Raw genomic sequence first — 7,355 nt, 5'->3', positions numbered from 1 at the left:
AACTGCAGTCGAATAACTTTATTCGAACTAAACAGCCTTGCTTTTAAGCCTCCCTCAACCCAGCCCCCATGGACGCAGATGCTGCAAAAGACGCGTACTCACAAACCCCCGTAGGCTATCTCCCTTAGCCGGAATGCTGGCTAATTGTGAGCCGTTTCGGATGTGCCAGGAAATGTGTCGCCACACTTAGATTGTACAAGATCACCATAATCTTCAAATTTAGAATTACATTTCAAAAGCTAACAAACTAACATAAAATACATTTTAATTAAATACTGACCAATTATTTCCCAAAGCCACAGGGAGCCGCAGCACAGAGGTGAAAGAGCCACAAATGGCTCGGGAGCCGCAGGTTGCCGACCCCCGGTCTAGTCAAACGAGAGGCAAAAGATAACATTCGGCATTTAGTCAGACTCAAATGCATGTCTGCCTCACCCAAGGTACCAAAAGGAGCAATCAGAGGATTAGGTTCTAAGTGGCAATTAAGAATATGGGATAAAGATAACAAAAACTTCTCTCCAAACTACAGTTTTGGTGGGGCGGGGGGGTTGAATGCTCTGTTTATTTTTTTCACATATTGTAATGGTTGGTCTGGAGTTTCTCAGTGGGTGAGAGGGGAGGATACAAACTTTATATGATTTTATTCTCAGTGCTGTTTCCTTATTGTTATGAATTAGACAATTGATGTGTTTATTTTGTACTGTATTAATCTTCATTTTGCTGTTGTTTTTTTCTTTGTAGTTGGTTTGTGGAAATGCATAAAAAATCAATTAATAAAAAAGAGGATTTGTGGACACACTTGGTCCATTACAATTGCAAAACATGTCCATTCAATGTTTTTAACCTCTGATGCAATTCCAAATGTGAATCATTATGAGTTCCTGCTATGCAAAATTAATACCACCATGAATTTACCAGGCTAGGTTAGAGAGGTAGCATGACTGAATGAGAAGATGATTAATTCTCATAATTTTAATGCAGTAAATTATAGTCAGTTTACACCAACTATCTTCTCTCAGTGGGAACTTGACATTTTCACATTTTTCTCTGCTCATACCTCAGTGATATCATGAAATTGTTATTGAAGTTTGACATTCTTTAAATCATTGATTTGCTCAGAGGGGAACTGCATCAGTGACTATGAAACTCATTACAGTTGTGTATCTCAAACACCTGAGTAGACAGCTCGGCATTCTTATATCAAGAGCTGATGGAAGCTGCTGCCTAGATATGCTTCATCCACACAGATGACTTTCCCCATATGTGTTTTTTTTAATTTTCTATGTAAGATGGCTGACAATGCACTGAAACTTCATTTGAAGCTACTAACCAGTATTATTTTGATGACTGAGGATCACACACAAAATGTTGGAAGAACTCAACAGGTCAGGCTGCTCCTATGGCAGGGGTTCCCAACCTGGGGTCCACGGACCCCTTGTTTAATGGTACTGGTACGTGGCATAAAAATAGATGGAGAACCCATAATCTATGGAAATGAATCAACAGTTGACATTTTGGACTGAGACCAGTACATCCTGATGAAAGCTCTCAGCCTGAAATGTCAACTGTTTATTTCTTTCCACAGATGCTGCCTGACCTGCTGAGTTCCTCCAGCATTTTGTGTGGGTTGCTTTGGATTTCCAGCATCAGCAGAAGGTCTTGTTTTTAAATTTGAAGATTTCCAGGAGAACAGCATTAACCAACAAGGAAAATTAGACATCCTTACAATGAATAATCGAGTAATATCTCTGAAAAGATCATGATGTCCACCTGAGACAGAGATGGGGTTGTAAATGTCCAACTTTGCAAAAGCTTTCATTCTTGTGTTTCTAGCCATCTATTCATTGACCACCTCCAAAAAGAGTTACAAAGTCTGAATCATGGTATTTGCTGCACTGCAGATGCAATCCATACTATCAAAATTCATTATTATTGACAGATCTCAAAGTAGTCCTACTTCTTCACATCTGAAGCATTTTGTGAAAATGAACACAGACAACAATTTCCCCTTGTGTTTTTCTATTTTCCTTCTTTCATTAAAGTATCTTTCTATTGCTGCCCACACAATTATTGGATTGTTACAACACAGGAGGACCTTAACTCATCGATTTTATACTGGCCCCCAGTAAAACAATCCTGTCAGTTCCATTTCCCACCCTTTCTCCATAGCCCAACTCATATTCCCATGCAATTCCCTTCAGGAGCCACTGATTCAGTCTTACAGGCAGTTTCATTACTGCTCTATAATTACCTTCTCCAATTCCACTTGCATCTGTTGTCCATGGTTTTAACACAGTGTTCTTAGTCTTTGAACCACTGAAATGGCAACAGATTCTCTCCTAAATTTTCTAAGCCTGCTCTATCAAATCTGCTCTCAGCCACCTTCACTCCAAGAAGAGTAAATAGACCATAGAAATAAAATCTCATATCTATGAAACCACTCTATTCACACCTGACTACAGATCTACTGAAAGCTGATAGTTCTACTAAATTACAATTCTAAGTGGATGCAGCAGTGAGTTAAATTATATATACTCAATGCAAAGTTTGGTGTCAAAAACAATCCCTTCTTCTCTGCCCCACCTACATCCATCTACCAATCAAGCCCTTTCCACCTACCTATCACCTATCAGCTCATGTTCTGCCCCTTCCTTTCACCTCTTTATACTGTCTGTCACTCCTCTATTCTTTTATTCCAGATGAGGCGCCTTAATCCAAAACATCGACTGCTCTTTTCCTTCCGCGGGCCTGATGAGTTCCTCTCTCTGCTCATTCCTGACTGCAGTCTGCAAGGTTGCATGAGGAAGTTACACTCCAGAGCCATCAGCACAAAATATAAGCAGTCGCAGCACTGCATGAGTGCTGTACCACTGTAGATGCTCTTTATCAGCTGAGATATTAATACTCATCTTTGCTCCTTGCGATGAAGATGGCTCCAAGGATCATGTGGGTGAAATACTCTGTAGCTTTTTTTAAAGAGTGGTTTGGGCAAACGTTTGTTGAATACCTATTCATTACTATACTGTTGTTGGTGAAATTATAATTTGTATAAATCTATTTGTGCATCTTCTTGATGACAGCCAATAAATAAACTTCTAAAGTACAATATTTCATTGGCTGTGAAAGGTGCTAGGAAGATACATAACTGGTCTCCTTTGCATTTTATTGGCAACTGAATTATTTTGATTATTTCTACCTGGTAATTGGCTATGTATAAACATTGGAAGCATTAGCCCAGACTTCATTCAATTAGTGCCTGCGACCACCATGATGAAAGGTCCCATATATATGAATGGCCTTTAGTGTTCATCAAAAGTATCTGCACACCAACATCATGGCCTGAGTGACAACAGGATCTCAATGCAAGGACCTATTGTATGTCATGGTTCAACACAGGGACGGACATCAAGTGCAGAGGGATGCATTGAATCTTGGTGCAGCCACTGTAGGGGCCCAGAGGGGAAGGACCACAGTGTAGGTTTCTTCTGTTACTGAACATGGAGGGGCCATGTTGGGTTATGAAGCTCCTTAGTTATTATAGTAGAGTACCACCCATGGGTATACATGAGCAAGAACGGTACAAATGTTTTTAAAGCATAATTTACGAGGAGTGATTGATCAGTTCATGGCCTAAGGTAGAAGGAGTCAATTTTAGGAAACCTAGCACATTTATTTTTCAACATAGTCCCTTCCTACATTTACACACTTAGTCCAGCAGTCGTGGAGCATACGGATTTTGAACCTCCAGAAAGGGTCCACTGATGGGTGATTGATAGGTTTGTGGCTGAAGGTAGAAGGAGATGAGTTATACAGCTCTCGTTACACGCACATGCAGTTGAACACTTTGAGTGGTTATGCAGAAAGTTTGAATTTAATAACTCATCTCTTTCTACTTTAGGCCATAAACTTATCAATCACCCTGATGATTGATCATTAATAACTGATCATCAGGTAATAACTGATGAGTTATTAACTTCAAACTTTCTGCATAATCACTCAAAGAGTTCAACTGCATGTGCATGTAACAAGAGTTCTATAACTTATCTCCTTCTATCTTAGGCCACAAACTTATCAATCACCCCTCGTAACACTACATTACAATTTCACAAGACAAAGGAGCAGAAGTAGGCTATTTGTGCCATCAAGTCTGCTCCGCCACTCCACCATGAGCTAAACTACTCCCCCGTCTAGTTCCAATTTCCGGCTTTTTTCTCCATATCCCTTGATACTCTGACTAATTAGATACCTGTTGACCTCCTCCTTAAAAACCCTCAATGGTTGGGCCTCCACAGCTGTATGTGGCAACGAATTCTATATATCCACAACCCTCTGGCTAAAAAAAATTCTCCTCATCTTTGTTTTAAATGGGTACCCTCTAACTCTAAGACTGTGACTTCTTGCCCTGGACTCACCCACCAAGGGAAACAGCCTTTCCACATCTACTCTATCCAACCCTTTTAACATTTGAAATGTTTCTATGAGATCCCCTCTCATTCTCCTATACTCTAATGAATACAATCCAAGAGCCGACAAACGCTCCTCATCTGTTAGTCCCTGCATTCCAGGAATCATCCTCATGAATCTTCTCTGACCTCTCTCCAAAATTAGCACATCCTTTCTACGATAGGGGGCCCAAAACTGCACACAGTATTCCAAATGGGGTCTCAACAATGCTCCAGAAAGCCTCATCAACACCTCCTTACTCTTATACACTATTCCTCTTGAAATGAATGCCAACATAGCATTCGCTTTCCTTAATGCCGATCCAACCTGGTGAGTTAACCTTTAGGGTATCCTGCACTAGGACCCCCAAGTCCCTTTGCACTTCTGATTTTTGAATTTTCTCCCCATCTAAATAATAATCTGCCCAATTGTTTCTTCTTCCAAAATGTACAACCATACATTTCTCAACATTGTATCTCATCTGCCATTTCTTTGCCCACTCTCCTAAACTGACCAAGTCTCTCTGCAACTTTTCCGTTTCTTCAGCACTTCCTGCTCCTCCACCTATCTTGGTGTCATCCGCAAACTTAGCCACAAAACCATTTAATCCATGATCTAAGTCATCGATATACAGTGTAAAAAGAAGAGGCCCCAACACAGACCCCTGCGAAACACCACTAGTAACCGGCAACCAACCAGAATAGGATCCCTGTATTCCCACTCTTTGCTTTCTGCCTATCAGCCAATGCTCCACCCATTCCAATATCCTTCCTGTAATTCCGTGGGTCCTCATTTTATTATGCAGCCTCTTTTAAGGCACCTTATCAAAGGCCTTTTGAAAATCCAAATATGCAACATCCACAGCCTCTCCCTTGTCAATCTTATTCGAGATTACCTCAAAAAATTCCAATAGGTTGGTGAGGCAGGATCTTCCCTTCATGAAACCATGCTAGCATTGGCCTATTTTGTCATACACCTCAAGGTAATTATGCATAGTCTACAAACTTAAGTATGAAAAGTTATGGCCACCAGAAGATCATAAGTATAGGAATAGAATTAGGCCACTCAGCCCATCACATCTACTCCATCATTTTATCATGGCTGTTCCAATTTTCCTCTCAGCCCAAGTCTCTGACCTTCTCCCATTATCATGCCCTGACCAATCAAGACTCTGTCAATCTCTGCCTTAAGTATACATAAAGAATTGGCCCCCACAGCTGATGCATTCCACAGATTCCCTACTCTCTGGCTAAAGAAATTCATCTTCATCTACGCTCTAAAAGTTGTGTCCTCTGATCTTAGATCATCCACCATAGGAAATATCCTTTCTACATTCACTCTCTCAAAGCCTTTCACTATTCGATAGGTTTCAATGAGGTCATGCCTCATTATTCTGAATTCTATTGATTAAAGGCCCAGAGCCCTCAAACACTCTTCATATAACAAGCCATCCAATCTTGGAATCATTTTTGTGAACCTCCTTTGAACCTTCTCTAGTTTCAAGACATCCTTTCTAAGATTATGTGCTCAAACCTGCTCACAAGACAGCAAGTGAAGTCACAGAAGTGCTTTATAAAGTCTCAACATTACATCCTTACTGTTATAATGTAGTCCTCTTGAAAATGAATGCTATTAATGCATTTGTCTTTCTCACCACAGGGTCAACCTGCAAATTAACCTTTAGGGAATCTTGTCCAAGAAATCCGAAGTCCCTTTGTACATGTTTTTTTGTATTTTCTCTCCATTTAGAAAACCTTTTAATTTCTTCTACCAAAGGGCATGACCGTACACTTTCTGACTCTGTATTTCACCTGCCACTTCTTTGCCCATTCTTCTAATCTGTCTAGGTCCTGTACCCTCTCTACTTCCTCAAAACCATGTGCTCCTCCATCTACCTTCCTATCATTTGCAGACTTTGAAACAAAGCCATCAATTCCGTCATCCAAATCATTGACATATAAGGTAAAAAATCAGTCCCAACACCGACCCCTGTGCAACACTACTCATCACTGACAGCTATCCAGAATGCTGATCATTTTGAATGGCGTGTTTATTTTGTTTAAAAAAACACATCAAAAAGCCCTGGCATTGAATATACTGACACTTTAAAAAGCTGCTATGACCTGTTTCTAGATTTACCATCGATTAACTTGTTTGGGCCCTTTGCTCCCAGTGGAGCATAGGCCATTGATGAACTCCTGTCTGCATCGTCCTCTGAAATTGATGGTATAGTTGGAGTTCTGCAATCCATGGTGCCCACTGTGCAGGAGATTGTCTTCTACAGCTTCACTGGAGCTCTGTTGGCCTGCTTCCACCTCTCACCTTGGGGACATAAGTCTGGACTTTGAGAGGCAACTTGAAACTATTGAAAATGAAATAATAGATAAAATATAATAATTATTTACAAATATTTAAATGGGAAAAGGCTACTAAAGGCAGACAGAAATACAGACTTAGAGTTATAAGCAGATCAATATATCTTGATCATACTGCCAGGTAGAGCATGCTTAAGGGTTTGAGAGGCCTTCCCTTGTTCCTGATTTATAGGTTTGTATGCAGTCGCTGAACACAGCTCATTTCTCTTAAAGAAATAACCAAACTTCATCCATTTCCTCCACAGAACAGAGCAATTCCCTTTGAAGTCATATAGAGCTGTCAATGGGATCACATCTACATCAGTTTTGATTTGATACAGGGACAAAGAAATTATTCCTTGTTGTAAACAACAGAGTATTTCCGTGAAACCCAGCTCCACTACTGGGCTCCACACAAAGCCCACCGGTAGAGCACATAGAAACCTAATAACAATTTTGGGAATGTAATTTTAATTACCCATGCACTGTAGTCCCAAACTAGATCCATAGAGTGATACACACTAGAGTCAAATCCTTCATCCCACCACATCCATGCTG

The sequence above is a fragment of the Hypanus sabinus genome, chromosome 15, assembly GCF_030144855.1.
Source record: "Hypanus sabinus isolate sHypSab1 chromosome 15, sHypSab1.hap1, whole genome shotgun sequence".
Classification (NCBI taxonomy): domain Eukaryota; kingdom Metazoa; phylum Chordata; class Chondrichthyes; order Myliobatiformes; family Dasyatidae; genus Hypanus; species Hypanus sabinus.
This window is presented reverse-complemented; position numbering follows the sequence as displayed.